Genomic DNA, 20065 nt, shown 5'->3' on the forward strand with positions numbered 1-20065 from the left:
AGAGAGAAGAGCGGCCAATGTGACGATCTGGCTTTAAGTCGAATCGATAACAAATGACGAAAACGGACGGAATTCTCAGGATTTTATTAATTATGAACACTTTTCACATTCTACCTTGCAACTCGGCTGCAAGTCCTCCTCTCAGGCGGAATCTTAGGGTCCTAGCTCATGTCTAAGGCACCGAAGCCAGCTAAAAAGTCAATAATCGATACCTACAACTTAAATTGTACTACTTCTTACTGGCTATTACCTCAACTTAGAAGCTTCATCTGTGTTCTACTGTGGCGCTTTTGTGTCTCCGCATAACGCAAAACGCGACATAGCTTTGCAGACGATAAGTACAACCGTTTCATAGAGAAGAGCGGCCAATGTGACGATCAGGCTTTAAGTCGATTCGATAACAAATGACGAAAACGGACGGATTTCTCAGGTTTTTACTACATATGAACACTTTTCACATTCTCCCGAGCCACGCGGCTGTTAGTCCTCCTTTCATGCAGAATCTTAAGTTCCTAGCTCATGTCCAAGGCACCAAAGCCAGGTAAAAAGTCAATAATCGATACGTGCATACCACAGCACGCGACATAGCTTTGCAGACGATAAATACAAACTTTTCAGAGAGAAGAGCGGCCAATGTGACGAACTGGTTTTTAGTCGATTCGATAACACGTGACGAAAACGGGCGGATTTCTCAGGTTTTTACTACATATGAACACTTTTCACATTATCCTGTGCAACTCGGCAGCTACTCCTCCTTTCATGCAAAATCTTAAGGTCCTAGCTCATGTCCAAGGCACCAAAGCCAGCTAAAAAGTCAATAATCGATACCTAAAACTTGAATTGTACTACTTCTTACTGGCTATTACATCACCTTAGAAGCATCATCTGTGTTCTACTATGGTGCTTTTAGTGTCTTTGCAAACCGCAGCACGCGACATAGCTTTACAGACGATAAGTACAACCGTTTCAGAGAGAAGAGCGGCCAATGTGACGATCTGGCTTTAAGTCGATTCGATAACAAATGACGGAAACGGACGGATTTCTCAGGTTTTTACTACATATGAACACTTTTCACATTCTACCATGCAACTCGGCTGCTAGTCCTCCTTCCATGCAAAATCTTAAGTTCCTAGCTCATATGCAAGGCACCAAAGAAGGGTATAAAATCAATAATCTATAACTAAAACTTGAATTTTACTACTTCTTACTGGCTATTACATAAACTCAGAAGCTTCATCTATGTTCTACTATGGTGCTTTTAGAGTCTCCGCACACCGCAGCACGCGACATAGCTTTGCAGACGATAAGTACAACCGTTTCAGAGAGAAGAGCGGCCAATGTGACGATCTGGCTTTAAGTCGATTCGATAACAAATGACGAAAACGGACGGATTTCTTAGGTTTTTACTAAATATGAACACTTTTCACATTCTCCCATGCAACTCGGCTGCTAGTCCTCCTTTCATGCAGAATCTCAAGGTCCTAGCTCATGTCCAAGACACCAAAGCCAGCAAAAAAGTCAATAATCGATACCTAAAACTTGAATTGTACTACTTCTTACTGGCTATTACAACAACTTAGAAGCTTCATCTGTGTTCTACTATGGTGCTATTAGTGTCGCCACATACCGCAGCACGCGACATAGCTTTGCAGACGATAAGTACAACCGGTTCAGAGAGAAGAGCGGCCAATGTGACGACCTAGCTTTAAGTCGATTCGATAACAAATGACGAAAACGGACGGATTTCCCAGGTTTTTACTACATATGAACACTTTTCACATTCTCCCATGCAACTCGGCTGCTAGCCCTCCTTTCATGCAGAATCTTAAGGTCCTAGCTCATGTCCATGGCACCAAAGCCAGCAAAAAAGTCAATAATCGATACCTAAAACTTGAATTGTACTACTTCTTACTGGCTATTACATCAACTTAGAAGCTTCATCTGTGTTCTACTATGGTGCTTTTAGTGTCTCCACATACCGCAGCACGCGTCATAGCTTTGCAGACGATAAGTACAACCGTTTCAGAGAGAAGAGCGGCCAATGTGACGATCTGGCTTTAAGTCGATTCGATAACAAATGACGAAAACGGACGGATTTCTCAGGTTTTTACTACATATGAACTCTTTTCACATTCTTCCGTGCAACTCGGCTGCTAGTCCTCCTTTCATGCAGAATCTTAAGGTCCTAGCTCATGTCTAAGGCACTAAAGACAACTAAAAAGTCAATAATCGATACCTAAAACTTGAATTGTACTACTTCTTACTGGCTATTACATCAACTTAGAAGCTTCATCTGTGTTCTACTATGGTGCTTTTAGTGTCTCCACATACCGCAGCACGCGTCATAGCTTTGCAGACGATAAGTACAACCGTTTCAGAGAGAAGAGCGGCCAATGTGACGATCTGGCTTTAAGTCGATTCGATAACAAATGACGGAAACGGACGGATTTCTCAGGTTTTTACTACATATGAACACTTTTCACATTCTACCATGAAACTCGGCTGCTAGTCCTCCATTCATGCAAAATCTTAAGTTCCTAGCTCATATGCAAGGCACCAAAGAAGGGTATAAAATCAATTATCTATAACTAAAACTTGAATTGTACTACTTCTTACTGGCTATTACATCAACTTAAAAGCTTTATCTGTGTTCTTCTATGGTGCTATTAGTGTCTCCGCACACCGCAGCACGCGACATAGCTTTGCAGACGATAAGTACAACCGTTTCAGAGAGAAGAGCGGCCAATGTGACGATCTGGCTTTAAGTCGATTCGATAACAAATGACGAAAACGTACGGATTTCTCAGGTCTTTACTACATATGAACACTTTTCACATTCTCCCGTGCAACTCGGCTGCTAGTCCTCCTTTCATGCAGAATCCTAAGGTCCTAGCTCATGTCCAAGGCACCAAAGCCAGCAAAAAAGTCAATAATCGATACCTAAAACTTGAATTGTACTACTTCTTACTGGCTATTACAACAACTTCGAAGCTTCATCTGTATTCAACTATGGTGCTATTAGTATCGCCACATACCGCAGCACGGGACATAGCTTTGCAGACGATAAGTACAACCGTTTCAGAGAGAAAAGCGGCCAATGTGACGACCTAGCTTTAAGTCGATTCGATAAAAAATGACGAAGACGGACGGATTTCTCAGGTTTTTACTACATATGAACACATTTCACATTCTCCCATGCAACTCGGCTGCTAGTCCTCCTTTCATGCAAAATCTTAAGTTCCTAGCTCATATGCAAGCCACCAAAGAAGGGTATAAAATCAATAATCTATAACTAAAACTTGAATTGTACTACTTCTTACTGACTATTACATCAACTTAGAAGCTTCATCTGTGTTCTACTATGGTGCTTTTAGTGTCTCCACATACCGCAGCAAGCGACATAGCTTTGCAGACGATAAGAACAACCGGTTCAGAGAGAAGAGCGGCCAATGTGACGATCTGGCTTTAAGTCGATTCGATAACAAATGACGAAAACGGACGGAATTCTCAGGATTTTACTAATTATGAACACTTTTCACATTCTCCCTTGCAACTCGGCTGCAAGTCCTCCTTTCAGGCAGAATCTTAAGGTCCTAGCTCATGTCCAAGGCACCAAAGCCAGCTAAAAAGTCAATAATCGATACCTAAAACTTGAATTGTACTACTTCTTACTGGCTATTACATCAACTTAGAAGCTTCATCTGTGTTCTACTATGGTGCTTTTAGCGTCTCCGCATACCGCAGCACGCGTCATAGCTTTGCAGACGATATGTACAACCGTTTCAGAGAGAAGAGCGGCCAATGTGACGATCTGGCTTTAAGTCGATTCGATAACAAATGACGAATACGGACGGATTTCTCAGGTTTTTACTACATATGAACACTTTTCACTTTTCCCAAGCATCTCGGCTGCTAGTCCTCAATTCATGCAGAATCTTAAGGTCCTAGCTTATGTCCAAAGTACCAAAGGCAGCTAAAAAGTCATAAAACGATACCTAAAACTTGAACTGTACTACTTCTTACTGGCTATTACATCAACTTAGAAGCTTCATCTGTGTTCTACTATGGTGCTTTTAGTGTCTCCGCATACCGCAGCACGCGACATAGCTTTGCAGTCGATAAGTACAACCATTTCAGAGAGAAGTGCGGCCAATGTGACGATCTCGCTTTAAGTCGATTCAATAACAAATGATGAAAACGAACGGATTTCTCAGGTTTTCACGACATATGAACACTTTTCACATTCTCCCGTGCAACTCGGCTGCTACTCCTCTTTCATGCTGAATCTAAATGTCCTAGCTTATGTCAAAGGCACAAAAGCCAGATAAAAAGTCAATAATCGATACCTAAAACTTGAATTGTACTACTTCTTACTGGCTATTACATCAACTTAGAAGCTTCGTCTGTGTTCTACTATGGTGCTTTTAGTGTCTCCGCATACCGCAGCACGCGACATAGCTTTGCAGACGATAAGTACAACCGTTTCAGAGGGAAGAGCGGCCAATGTGGCGATCAGGCTTTAAGTCGATTCGATAACAAATGACGAAAACGGACGGATTTCTCAGGTTTTTACTACATATGAACACTTTTCACATTCTCCCGAGCAACTCGGCTGTTAGTCCTCCTTTCATGCAAAATCTTAAGGTCCTAGCTCATGTCCAAGGCACCAAAGCCAGCTAAAAAGTCAATAATCGATACCTAAAACTTGAATTGTACGACTTCTTACTGGCTATTACATCAACTTAGAAGCATCATCTGTGTTCTACTATGGTGCTTTTAGTGTCTTTGCAAACCGCAGCACGCGACATAGCTTTGCAGACGATAAGTACAACAGTTTCAGAGAGAAGAGCGGCCAATGTGACGATCTGGCTTTAAGTCGATTCGATAACAAATGACGAAAACGGACGGATTTCTCAGGTTTTTACTACATATGAACACTTTTCACATTCTCCCGTGCAACTCGGCTGCTAGTCCTCCCTTCATGCAAAATCTTAAGGCCCTAGCTCATGTCCAAGGCACCAAAGCCAGCAAAAAAGTCAATAATCGATACCTAAAACTTGAATTGTACTACTTCTTACTGGCAATTACATCAACTTAGAAGCTTCATCTGTGTTCTACTATGGTGCTATTAGTGTCGCCACATACCGCAGCACGCGACATAGCTTTGCAGACGATAAGTACAACCGTTTCAGAGAGAAGAGCGGCCAATGTGACGATCTGGCTTTAAGTCGATTCGATAACAAATGACGGAAACGGACGGATTTCTCAGGTTTTTACTACATATGAACACTTTTCACATTCTCCCGAGCAACGCGGCTGTTAGTCCTCCTTTCATGCAGAATCTTAAGTTCCTAGCTCATGTCCAAGGCACCAAAGCCAGCTAAAAAGTCAATAATCGATACCTGCATACCACAGCACGCGACATAGCTTTGCAGACGATAAATACAAACTTTTCAGAGAGAAGAGCGGCCAATGTGACGATCTGGTTTTTAGTCGATTCGATAACACGTGACGAAAACGGACGGATTTCTCAGGTTTTTACTACTTATGAACAATTTTCACATTCTACCATGCAACTCGGCTGCTAGTCCTAGTTTCATGCAAAATCTTAAGTTCCTAGCACATATGCAAGGCACCAAAGAAGGGTATAAAATCAATAATCTATAACTAAAACTTGAATTGTACTACTTCTTACTGGCTATTACATCAACTTAGAAGCTTCATCTGTGTTCTACTATGGTGCTTTTAGTGTCTCCGCACACCGCAGCACGCGACATAGCTTTGCAGACGATAAGTACAACCGTTTCAGAGAGAAGAGCGGCCAATGTGACGATCTGGCTTTAAGTCGATTCGATATCAAATGACGAATACGGACGGATTTCTCAGGTTTTTACTACATATGAACACTTTTCTTATTCTCCCATGCAGCTCGGCTGCTAGTCCTCCTTTCATGCAGAATCCTAAGGTCCTAGCTCATGTCCAAGGCACCAAAGCCAGCAAAAAAGTCAATAATCGATACCTAAAACTTGAATTGTACTACTTCTTAGTGGCTATTACATCAACAGAGAAGCTTCATCTGTGTTCTACTATGGTGCCTTTAGTGTCTCCGCATACCGCAGCACGCGATATAGCTTTGCAGACGATAAGTACAACCGTTTCAGAGAGAAGAGCGGCCAATGTGACGATCTGGGTTTAAGTCGATTCGATAACAAATGACGAAAACGAACGGATTTCTCAGGTTTTTACTACATATGAACACTTTTCACATTCTCCCGTGCAACTCGGCTGCTAGTCCTCCTTTCATGCAGAATCTCAAGGTCCTAGCTCATGTCCAATGCACCAAAGCCAGCAAAAAAGTCAATAATCGATACCTAAAACTTGAATTGTACTACTTCTTACTGGCTATTACATCAACTTCGAAGCTTCATCTGTGTTCTACTATGGTGCTTTTAGTGTCTCCACATACCGCAGTAAGCGACATAGCTTTGCAGACGATAAGTACAACCGTTTCAGAGAGAAGAGCGGCCAATGTGACGACCTAGCTTTAAGTCGATTCGATAACAAATGACGAAAACGAACGGATTTCTCAAGTTTTTACTACATATGAACACTTTTCACATTCTCCCGTGCAACTCGGCTGCTAGTACTCCTTTCATGCAGAATCTTAAGGCCCTAGCTCATGTCCAAGGCACCAAAGCCAGCAGAAAAGTCAGTAATCGATACCTAAAACTTGAATTGTACTACATCTTACTGGCAATTACATCAACTTAGAAGCTTCATCTGTGTTCTACTATGGTGCTTTTAGTGTCTCCACATACCGCAGCACGCGTCATAGCTTTGCAGACGATAAGTGCAACCGTTTCAGAGAGAAGAGCGGCCAATGTGACGATCTGGCTTTAAGTCGATTCGATAACAAATGACGGAAACGGACGGATTTCACAGGTTTTTACTACATATGAACACTTTTCACATTCTACCATGCAACTCGGCTGCTAGTCCTCCTTTCATGCAAAATCTTAAGTTCCTAGCTCATATGCAAGGCACCAAAGAAGGGTATAAAATCAATAATCTATAACAAAAACTTGAATTGTACTACTTCTTACTGGCTATTACATCAACTTAGAAGCTTCGTCTGTGTTCTACTATGGTGCTTTTAGTGTCTCCGCACACCGCAGCACGCGACATAGCTTTGCAGACGATACGTACAACCGTTTCAGAGAGAAGAGCGGCCAATGTGACGATCTGGCTTTAATTCGATTCGATAACAAATGACGAAAACGGACGGATTTCTCAGGTTTTTACTACATATGAACTCTTTTCACATTCTTCCGTGCAACTCGGCTGCTAGTCCTCCTTTCATGCAGAATCTTAAGGTCCCAGCTCATGTCCAAGGCACCAAAGCCAGCTAAAAAGTCAATAATCGATAACTAAAAAATGAATTGTACTACTTCTTACTGGCTATTACATCAACTTAGAAGCTTCATCTGTGTTCTACTATGGTGCTTTTAGCGTCTCCGCATACCGCAGCACGCGTCATAGCTTTGCAGACGATATGTACAACCGTTTCAGAGAGAAGAGCGGCCAATGTGACGATCTGGCTTTAAGTCGATTCGATAACAAATGACGAATACGGACGGATTTCTCAGGTTTTTACTACATATGAACACTTTTCACTTTTTCCAAGCATCTCAGCTGCTAGTCCTCAATTCATGCAGAATCTTAAGGTCCTAGCTTATGTCCAAAGTACCAAAGGCAGCTAAAAAGTCATAAAACGATACCTAACACTTGAACTCTACTACTTCTTACTGGCTATTACATCAACTTAGAAGCTTCATCTGTGTTCTACTATGGTGCTTTTAGTGTCTCCGCATACCGCAGCACGCGACATAGCTTTGCAGTCGATAAGTACAACCATTTCAGAGAGAAGTGCGGCCAATGTGACGATCTCGCTTTAAGTCGATTCAATAACAAATGATGAAAACGAACGGATTTCTCAGGTTTTCACTACATATGAACACTTTTCACATTCTCCCGTGCAACTCGGCTGCTACTCCTCTTTCATGCTGAATCTAAATGTCCTAGCTTATGTCCAAGGCACAAAAGCCAGATAAAAAGTCAATAATCGATACCTAAAACTTGAATTGTACTACTTCTTACTGGCTATTACATCAACTTAGAAGCTTCATCTGTGTTCTACTATGGTGCATTTAGTGTCTCCGCATACCGCAGCACGCGACATAGCTTTGCAGACGATAAGTACAACCGTTTCAGAGAGAAGAGCGGCCAATGTGGCGATCAGGCTTTAAGTCGATTCGATAACAAATGACGAAAACGGACGGATTTCTCAGGTTTTTACTACATATGAACACTTTTCACATTCTCCCGAGCAACTCGGCTGTTAGTCCTCCTTTCATGCAGAATCTTAAGTTCCTAGCTCATGTCCAAGGCACCAAAGCCAGCTAAAAAGTCAATAATCGATACCTGCATACCACAGCACGCGACATAGCTTTGCAGACGATAAATACAAACTTTTCAGGGAGAAGAGCGGCCAATGTGACGAACTGGTTTTTAGTCGATTCGATAACACGTGACGAAAACGGACGGATTTCTCAGGTTTTTACTACATATGAACACTTTTCACATTCTCCTGTGCAACGCGGCAGCTACTCCTCCTTTCATGCAAAATCTTAAGGTCCTAGCTCATGTCCAAGGCACGAAAGCCAGCTAAAAAGTCAATAATCGATACCTAAAACTTGAATTGTACTACTTCTTACTGGCTATTACATCAACTTAGAGGCATCATCTGTGTTCTACTATGGTGCTTTTAGTGTCTTTGCAAACCGCAGCACGCGACATAGCTTTGCAGACGATAAGTACAACAGTTTCAGAGAGAAGAGCGGCCAATGTGACGATCTGGCTTTAAGTCGATCCGATAACAAATGACGAAAACGAACGGATTTCTCAGGTTTTTACTACATATGAACACTTTTCACATTCTCCCGTGCAACTCGGCTGCTAGTCCTCCCTTCATGCAAAATCTTAAGTTCCTAGCTCATATGCAACGCACCAAAGAAGTGTATAAAATCAATAATCTATAACTAATACTTGAATTGTACTACTTCTTACTGGCTATTATATCAACTTAGAAGCTTCATCTGTGTTCTACTATGGTGCTTTTAGTGTCTCCGCATACCGCAGCACGCGACATAGCTTTGCAGACGATAAGTACAACCGTTTCAGAGAGAAGAGCGGCCAATGTGACGATCTGGCTTTAAGTCGATTCGATAACAAATGACGAAAACGGACGGATTTCTCAGGTTTTTACTACATATGAACACTTTTCACATTCTCCCATGCAACTCGGCTGCTAGTCCTCCTTTCATGCAGAATCTCAAGGTCCTAGTTCATGTCCAAGGCACCAAAGCAAGCAAAAAATTCAATAATCGATACCTAAAACTTGAATTGTACTACTTCTTACTGGCTATTACAACAACTTAGAAGCTTCATCTGTATTCTACTATGCTGCTATTAGTGTCGCCACATACCGCAGCACGCGACATAGATTTGCAGACGATAAGTACAACCGTTTCAGAGAGAAGAGCGGCCAATGTGACGACCTAGCTTTAAGTCGATTCGATAACAAATGACGAAAACGGACGGATTTCTCAGGTTTTTACTACATATGAACACTTTTCACATTCTCCCATGCAACTCGGCTGCTAGTCCTCCTTTCGTGCAGAATCTTAAGGTCCTAGCTCATGTCTAAGGCACTAAAGACAACTAAAAAGTCAATAATCGATACCTAAAACTTGAATTGTACTACATCTTACTGGCTATTACATCAACTTCGAAGCTTCATCTGTGTTCTACGATGGTTCTTTTAGTGTCTTCGCAAACCGCAGCACGCGACATAGCTTTGCAGACGATAAGTACAACCGTTTCAGAGAGAAGAGCGGCCAATGTGACGATCTGGCTTTAAGTCGATTCGAAAAACAAATGACGGAAACGGACGGATTTCTCAGGTTTTTACTACATATGAACACTTTTCACATTCTACCATGCAACGCGCCTGCTAGTCCTCCCTTCATGCAAAATCTTAAGTTCCTAGCACATATGCAAGGCACCAAAGAAATGTATAAAATCAATAATCTATATCTAAAACTTGAATTGTACTACTTCTTACTGGCTATTACATCAACTTAGAAGCTTCATCTGTGTTCTACTATGGTGCTTTTAGTGTCTCCGCACACCGCAGCACGCGACATAGCTTTGCAGACGATAAGTACAACCGTTTCAGAGAGAAGAGCGGCCAATGTGACGATCTGGCTTTAAGTCGATTCGATAACAAATGACGAAAACGGACGGATTTCTCAGGTTTTTACTACATATGAACACTTTTCACATTCTCCCATGCAACTCGGCTGCTAGTCCTGCTCTCATGCAGAATCTCAAGGTCCTAGCTCATGTCCAAGGCACCAAAGCCAGCAAAAAAGTCAATAATCGATACCTAAAACTTGAATTGTACTACTTCTTACTGGCTATTACCACAACTTAGAAGCTTCATCAGTATTCTACTATGGTTCTATTAGTGTCGCCACATACTGCAGCACGCGACATAGCTTTGCAGACGATAAGTACAACCGTTTCAGAGAGAAGAGCGGCCAATGTGACGACCTAGCTTTAAGTCGATTCGATAACAAATGACGAAAACGGACGGATTTCTCAGGTTTTTACTACATAAGAACACTTTTCACATTCTCCCATGCAACTCGGCTGCTAGTCCTCCTTTCATGCAGAATCTTAAGGTCCTAGCTCATGTCCAAGGCACCAAAGCCAGCTAAACAGTCAATTATCGATACCTAAAACTTGATTTGTACTACATCTTACTGGCAATTACATCAACTTAGAAGCTTCATCTGTGTTCTACTATGGTGCTTTTAGTGTGGCCACATACCGCAGCACGCGTCATAGCTTTGCGGACGATAAGTACAACCGTTTCAGAGAGAAGAGCGGCCAATGTGACGATCTGGCTTTAAGTCGATTCGATAACAAATGACGGAAACGGACGGATTTCTCAGGTTTTTACTACATATGAACACTATTCACATTCTACCATGCAACTCGGCTGGTAGTCCACCTTTCATGCAGAATCCTAAGGTCCTAGCTCATGTCCAAGGCACCCAAGCCAGCAAAAAAGTCAATAATCGATACCTAAAACTTGAATTGTACTACTTCTTACTGGCTATTACATCAACTCAGAAGCTTCATCTGTGTTCTACTATGGTGCTTTTAGTGTCTCCGCATACCGCAGCACGCGACATAGCTTTGCAGACGATAAGTACCACCGTTTCAGAGAGAAGAGCGGCCAATGTGACGATCTGGGTTTAAGTCGATTCGATAACAAATGACGAAAACGAACGGATTTCTCAGGTTTTTACTACATATGAACACTTTTCACATTCTCCCGTGCAACTCGGCTGCTAGTCCTCCTTTCATGCAGAATCTCAAGGTCCTAGCTCATGTCCAAGGCACCAAAGCCAGCAAATAAGGCAATAATCGATACCTAAAACTTGAATTGTACTACTTCTTACTGGCTATTACAACAACTTAGAAGCTTCATCTGTATTCTACTATGGTGTTATTAGTGTCGCCACATACCGCAGCACGCGACATAGCTTTGCAGACGATAAGTACAACCGTTTCTGAGGTAAATGCGGCCAATGTGACGACCTAACTTTAAGTCGATTCGATAACAAATGACGAAAACGGACGGATTTCTCAGGTTTTTACTACATATGAACACTTTTCACATTCTCCCATGCAACTCGGCTGCTAGTCCTCCCTTCATGCAGAATCTTAAGGTCCTAGCTCATGTCTAAGGCACTAAAGACAACTAAAAAGTCAATAACCGATACCTAAAACTTGAATTGTACTACTTCTTACTGGCTATTACAACAACTTAAAAGCTTCATCTGTGTTCTACTATGGTGCTTTTAGTGTCTCCACATGCTGCAGCATGCGACATAGCTTTGCAGACGATAAGTACAACCGTTTCAGAGAGAAGAGCGGCCAATGTGACGACCTGGCTTTAAGTCGATTCGATAACAAATGACGAAAACGGACGGATTTCACAGGTTTTTACTACATATGAACACTTTTCACATTCTCCCATGCAACTTGGCTGCTAGTCCTCCATTCATGCAAAATCTTAAGTTCCTAGCTCATATACAAGGCACCAAAGAAGGGTATAAAATCAATAATCTATAACTAAAACTTGAATTGTACTACTTCTTACTGGCTATTACATCAACTTAGAAGCTTCATCTGTGTTCTACTATGGTGCTTTTAGTGTCTCCGCATACGGCAGCACGCGACATAGCTTTGCAGACGATAAGTGCAACCGTTTCAGAGAGAAGAGCGGCCAATGTGACGATCTGGGTTTAAGTCGATTCGATAACAAATGACGAGAACGAACGGATTTCTCAGGTTTTTACTACATATGAACACTTTTCACATTCTCCCGTGCAACTCGGCTGCTAGTCCACCTTTCATGCAGAATCTCAAGGTCCTAGCTCATGTCCAAGGCACCAAAGCCAGCAAAAAAGTCAATAATCGATACCTAAAACTTGAATTGTACTACTTCTTACTGGCTATTACAACAACTTAGAAGCTTCATCTGTATTCTACTATGGTGCTATTAGTGTCGCCACATACCGCAGCTCGCGACATAGCTTTGCAGACGATAAGGACAACCGTTTCAGAGAGAAAAGCGGCCAATGTGACGACCTAGCTTTAAGTCGATTCGATAAAAAATGACGAAAACGGACGGATTTCTCAGGTTTTTACTACATATGAACACTTTTCACATTCTCCCATGCAACTCGGCTGCTATTCCTCCTTTCATGCAGAATCTTAAGGTCCTAGCTCATGTCTAAGGCACTAAAGACAACTAAAAAGTCAATAATCGATACCTAAAACTTGAATTGTACTACTTCTTACTGGCAATTACATCAACTTAGAAGCTTCATCTGTGTTCTACTATGGTGCTTTTAGTGTCTTCACATACCGCAGCAGGCGACATCGCTTTGCAGACGATAAGAACAACCGGTTCAGAGAGAAGAGCGGCCAATGTGACGATCTGGCTTTAAGTCGATTCGATAACAAATGACGAAAACGGACGGAATTCTCAGGATTTTATTAATTATGAACACTTTTCACATTCTCCCTTGCAATTCGGCTGCAAGTCCTCCTCTCAGGCGGAATCTTAAGGTCCTAGCTCATGTCCAAGGCACCGACGTCAGCTAAAAAGTCAATAATCGATACCTAAAACTTGAATTGTACTACTTCTTACTGGCTATTACCTCAACTTAGAAGCTTCATCTGTGTTCTACTGTGGTGCTTTTGTGTCTCCGCATAACGCAGCACGCGACATAGCTTTGCAGACGATAAGTACAACCGTTTCATAGAGAAGAGCGGCCAATGTGACGATCAGGCTTTAAGTCGATTCGATAACAAATGACGGAAACGGACGGATTTCTCAGGTTTTTACTACATATGAACACTTTTCACATTCTACCATGCAACTCGGCTGCTAGTCCTCCTTCCATGCAAAATCTTAAGTTCCTAGCTCATATGCAAGGCACCAAAGAAGGGTATAAAATCAATAATCTATAACTAAAACTTGAATTTTACTACTTCTTACTGGCTATTACATAAACTCAGAAGCTTCATCTAAGTTCTACTATGGTGCTTTTAGAGTCTCCGCACACCGCAGCACGCGACATAGCTTTGCAGACGATAAGTACAACCGTTTCAGAGAGAAGGGCGGCCAATGTGACGATCTGGCTTTAAGTCGATTCGATAACAAATGACGAAAACGGACGGATTTCTCAGGTTTTTACTACATATGAACACTTTTCACATTCTCCCATGCAACTCGGCTGCTAGTCCTGCTCTCATGCAGAATCTCAAGGTCCTAGCTCATGTCCAAGGCACCAAAGCCAGCAAAAAAGTCAGTAATCGATACCTAAAACTTGAATTGTACTACTTCTTACTGGCTATTACCACAACTTAGAAGCTTCATCAGTATTCTACTATGGTGCTATTAGTGTCGCCACATACCGCAGCACGTGACATAGCTTTGCAGACGATAAGTACAACCGTTTCAGAGAGAAGAGCGGCCAATGTGACGACCTAGATTTAAGTCGATTCGATAACAAATGACGAAAACGGACGGATTTCTCAGGTTTTTACTACATAAGAACACTTTTCACATCCTCCCATGCAACTCGGCTGCTAGTCCTCCTTTCATGCAGAATCTTAAGGTCCTAGCTCATGTCTAAGGCACTAAAGACAACTAAAAAGTCAATAATCGATACCTAAAACTTGAATTGTACTACTTCTTACTGGCTATTACATCAACTTCGAAGCTTCATCTGTGTTCTACTATGGTGCTTTTAGTGTCTCCACATTCCGCAGCAAGCGACATAGCTTTGCAGACGATAAGTACAACTGTTTCAGAGAGAAGAGCAAACAGTGTGACGATCTGGCTTTAAGTCGATTCGATAACAAATGACGAAAACGAACGGATTTCTCAGGTTTTTACTACATATGAACACTTTTCACATTCTCCCGTGCAACTCGGCTGCTAGTCCTCCTTTCATGCAGAATCTTGAGGCCCTAGCTCATTTCCAAGGCACCAAAGCCAGCAAAAAAGTCAATAATCGATACCTAAAACTTGAATTGTACTACTTCTTACTGGCTATTACAACAACTTAGAAGCTTTATCTGTGTTCTACTATGGTGCTTTTAGTGTCCCCACATACCGCAGCACGCGACATAGCTTTGCAGACGATAAGTAGAACCGTTTCAGAGAGAAGAGCGGCCAATGTGACGATCTGGGTTTAAGTCGATTCGATAACAAATGACGAAAACGAACGGATTTCTCAGGTTTTTACTACATATGAACGCTTTTCACATTCTCCCGTGCAACTCGGCTGCTAGTCTTCCTTTCATGCAGAATCTTAAGGTCCTAGCTCATGTCCAAGGCACCAAAGCCAGCTAAAAAGTAAATAATGGATATACCTAAAACTTGAATAATACTACTTCTTACTGGCTATTACAACAACTTAGAAGCTTCATCTGTGTTCTACTATGGTGCTTTTAGTTTCCCCACATACCGCAGCACGCGACATAGCTTTGCAGACGATAAGTACCACCGTTTCAGAGAGAAGAGCGGCCAATGTGACGATCTGGGTTTAAGTCGATTCGATAACAAATGACGAAAACGAACGGATTTCTCAGGTTTTTACTACATATGAACACTTTTCAGATTCTCCCGTGCAACTCGGCTGCTAGTCCTCATTTCATGCAGAATCTCAAGGTCCTAGCTCATGTCCAAGGCACCAAAGCTAGCAAAAAAGGCAATAATCGATACCTAAAACTTGAATTGTACTACTTCTTACTGGCTATTACAACAACTTAGAAGCTTCATCTGTATTCTACTATGGTGTTATTAGTGTCGCCACATACCGCAGCACGCGACATAGCTTTGCAGACGATAAGTACAACCGTTTCTGAGATAAATGCGGCCAATGTGACGACCTAACTTTAAGTCGATTCGATAACAAATGACGAAAACGGACGGATTTCTCATTTTTTTACTACATATGAACACTTTTCACATTCTCCCATGCAACTCGGCTGCTAGTCCTCCTTTCATGCAGAATCCTAAGGTCCTAGCTCATATGCAAAGCACCAAAGAAGGGTATAAAATCAATAATCTATAACTAAAACTTGAATTGTACTACTTCTTACTGGCTATTACCTCAACTTAGAAGCTTCATCTGTGTTCTACTGTGGTGCTTTTGTGTCTCCGCATAACGCAGCACGCGACATAGCTTTGCAGACGATAAGTACAACCGTTTCATAGAGAAGAGCGGCCAATGTGACGATCAGGCTTTAAGTCGATTCGATAACAAATGACGGAAACGGACGGATTTCTCAGGTTTTTACTACATATGAACACTTTTCACATTCTACCATGCAACTCGGCTGCTAGTCCTCCTTCCATGCAAAATCTTAAGTTCCTAGCTCATATGCAAGGCACCAAAGAAGGGTATAAAATCAATAATCTATAACTAAAACTTGAATTTTACTACTTCTTACTGGCTATTACATAAACTCAGAAGCTTCATCTAAGTTCTACTATGGTGCTTTTAGAGTCTCCGCACACCGCAGCACGCGACATAGCTTTGCAGACGATAAGTACAACCGTTTCAGAGAGAAGGGCGGCCAATGTGACGATCTGGCTTTAAGTCGATTCGATAACAAATGACGAAAACGGACGGATTTCTCAGGTTTTTACTACATATGAACACTTTTCACATTCTCCCATGCAACTCGGCTGCTAGTCCTGCTCTCATGCAGAATCTCAAGGTCCTAGCTCATGTCCAAGGCACCAAAGCCAGCAAAAAAGTCAGTAATCGATACCTAAAACTTGAATTGTACTACTTCTTACTGGCTATTACCACAACTTAGAAGCTTCATCAGTATTCTACTATGGTGCTATTAGTGTCGCCACATACCGCAGCACGTGACATAGCTTTGCAGACGATAAGTACAACCGTTTCAGAGAGAAGAGCGGCCAATGTGACGACCTAGATTTAAGTCGATTCGATAACAAATGACGAAAACGGACGGATTTCTCAGGTTTTTACTACATAAGAACACTTTTCACATCCTCCCATGCAACTCGGCTGCTAGTCCTCCTTTCATGCAGAATCTTAAGGTCCTAGCTCATGTCTAAGGCACTAAAGACAACTAAAAAGTCAATAATCGATACCTAAAACTTGAATTGTACTACTTCTTACTGGCTATTACATCAACTTCGAAGCTTCATCTGTGTTCTACTATGGTGCTTTTAGTGTCTCCACATTCCGCAGCAAGCGACATAGCTTTGCAGACGATAAGTACAACTGTTTCAGAGAGAAGAGCAAACAGTGTGACGATCTGGCTTTAAGTCGATTCGATAACAAATGACGAAAACGAACGGATTTCTCAGGTTTTTACTACATATGAACACTTTTCACATTCTCCCGTGCAACTCGGCTGCTAGTCCTCCTTTCATGCAGAATCTTGAGGCCCTAGCTCATTTCCAAGGCACCAAAGCCAGCAAAAAAGTCAATAATCGATACCTAAAACTTGAATTGTACTACTTCTTACTGGCTATTACAACAACTTAGAAGCTTTATCTGTGTTCTACTATGGTGCTTTTAGTGTCCCCACATACCGCAGCACGCGACATAGCTTTGCAGACGATAAGTAGAACCGTTTCAGAGAGAAGAGCGGCCAATGTGACGATCTGGGTTTAAGTCGATTCGATAACAAATGACGAAAACGAACGGATTTCTCAGGTTTTTACTACATATGAACGCTTTTCACATTCTCCCGTGCAACTCGGCTGCTAGTCTTCCTTTCATGCAGAATCTTAAGGTCCTAGCTCATGTCCAAGGCACCAAAGCCAGCTAAAAAGTAAATAATGGATATACCTAAAACTTGAATAATACTACTTCTTACTGGCTATTACAACAACTTAGAAGCTTCATCTGTGTTCTACTATGGTGCTTTTAGTTTCCCCACATACCGCAGCACGCGACATAGCTTTGCAGACGATAAGTACCACCGTTTCAGAGAGAAGAGCGGCCAATGTGACGATCTGGGTTTAAGTCGATTCGATAACAAATGACGAAAACGAACGGATTTCTCAGGTTTTTACTACATATGAACACTTTTCAGATTCTCCCGTGCAACTCGGCTGCTAGTCCTCATTTCATGCAGAATCTCAAGGTCCTAGCTCATGTCCAAGGCACCAAAGCTAGCAAAAAAGGCAATAATCGATACCTAAAACTTGAATTGTACTACTTCTTACTGGCTATTACAACAACTTAGAAGCTTCATCTGTATTCTACTATGGTGTTATTAGTGTCGCCACATACCGCAGCACGCGACATAGCTTTGCAGACGATAAGTACAACCGTTTCTGAGATAAATGCGGCCAATGTGACGACCTAACTTTAAGTCGATTCGATAACAAATGACGAAAACGGACGGATTTCTCATTTTTTTACTACATATGAACACTTTTCACATTCTCCCATGCAACTCGGCTGCTAGTCCTCCTTTCATGCAGAATCCTAAGGTCCTAGCTCATATGCAAAGCACCAAAGAAGGGTATAAAATCAATAATCTATAACTAAAACTTGAATTGTACTACTTCTTACTGGCTATTACATCAACTTAGAAGCTTCATCTGTGTTCTACTATGGTGCTTTTTGTGTCTCCGCACACCGCAGCACGCGACATAGCTTTGCAGACGATAAGTACAATCGTTTCAGAGAGAAGAGCGGCCAATGTGACGACCTGGCTTTAAGTCGATTCGATAACAAATGACGAAAACGTACGGATTTCTCAGGTTTTTACTACATATGAACACTTTTCACATTCTCCCATGCAACTCGGCTGCTAGTCCTCCTTTCATGCAGAATCCTAAGGTCCTAGCTCATGTCCAAGGCACCAAAGCCAGCAAAAAAGTCAATAATCGATACCTAAAACTTGAATTGTACTACTTCTTACTGGCTATTACATAAACTCAGAAGCTTCATCTGTGTTCTACTATGGTGCTTTTAGTGTCTCCGCATACGGCAGCACGCGACATAGCTTTGCAGACGATAAGTGCAACCGTTTCAGAGAGAAGAGCGGCCAATGTGACGATCTGGGTTTAAGTCGATTCGATAACAAATGACGAGAACGAACGGATTTCTCAGGTTTTTACTACATATGAACACTTTTCACATTCTCCCGTGCAACTCGGCTGCTTGTCCTCCTTTCATGCAGAATCTCAAGGTCCTAGCTCATGTCCAAGGCACCAAAGCCAGCAAAAAAGTCAATAATCGATACCTAAAACTTGAATTGTACTACTTCTTACTGGCTATTACATCAACTTCGAAGCTACATCTGTGTTCTACTATGGTGCTTTTAGTGTCTTCACATACCGCAGCAGGCGACATCGCTTTGCAGACGATAAGAACAACCGGTTCAGAGAGAAGAGCGGCCAATGTGACGATCTGGCTTTAAGTCGAATCGATAACAAATGACGAAAACGGACGGAATTCTCAGGATTTTATTAATTATGAACACTTTTCACATTCTACCTTGCAACTCGGCTGCAAGTCCTCCTCTCAGGCGGAATCTTAAGGTCCTAGCTCATGTCTAAGGCACCGAAGCCAGCTAAAAAGTCAATAATCGATACCTAAAACTTGAATTGTACTACTTCTTACTGGCTATTACCTCAACTTAGAAGCTTCATCTGTGTTCTACTGTGGCGCTTTTGTGTCTCCGCATAACGCAGCACGCGACATAGCTTTGCAGACGATAAGTACAACCGTTTCATAGAGAAGAGCGGCCAATGTGACGATCAGGCTTTAAGTCGATTCGATAACAAATGACGAAAACGGACGGATTTCTCAGGTTTTTACTACATATGAACACTTTTCACATTCTCCCGAGCAACGCGGCTGTTAGTCCTCCTTTCATGCAGAATCTTAAGTTCCTAGCTCATGTCCAAGGCACCAAAGGCAATTAAAAAGTCAATAATCGATACGTGCATACCACAGCACGCGACATAGCTTTGCAGACGATAAATACAAACTTTTTAGAGAGAAGAGCGGCCAATGTGACGAACTGGTTTTTAGTCGATTCGATAACACGTGACGAAAACGGACGGATTTCTCAGGTTTTTACTACATATGAACACTTTTCACATTATCCTGTGCAACTCGGCAGCTACTCCTCCTTTCATGCAAAATCTTAAGGTCCTAGCTCATGTCCAAGGCACAAAAGCCAGCTAAAAAGTCAATAATCGATACCTAAAACTTGAATTGTACTACTTCTTACTGGCTATTACATCACCTTAGAAGCATCATCTGTGTTCTACTATGGTGCTTTTAGTGTCTTTGCAAACCGCAGCACGCGACATTGCTTTACAGACGATAAGTACAACCGTTTC

This window comes from Schistocerca gregaria, unplaced genomic scaffold (genome assembly GCF_023897955.1).
Source record: "Schistocerca gregaria isolate iqSchGreg1 unplaced genomic scaffold, iqSchGreg1.2 ptg000317l, whole genome shotgun sequence".
Classification (NCBI taxonomy): domain Eukaryota; kingdom Metazoa; phylum Arthropoda; class Insecta; order Orthoptera; family Acrididae; genus Schistocerca; species Schistocerca gregaria.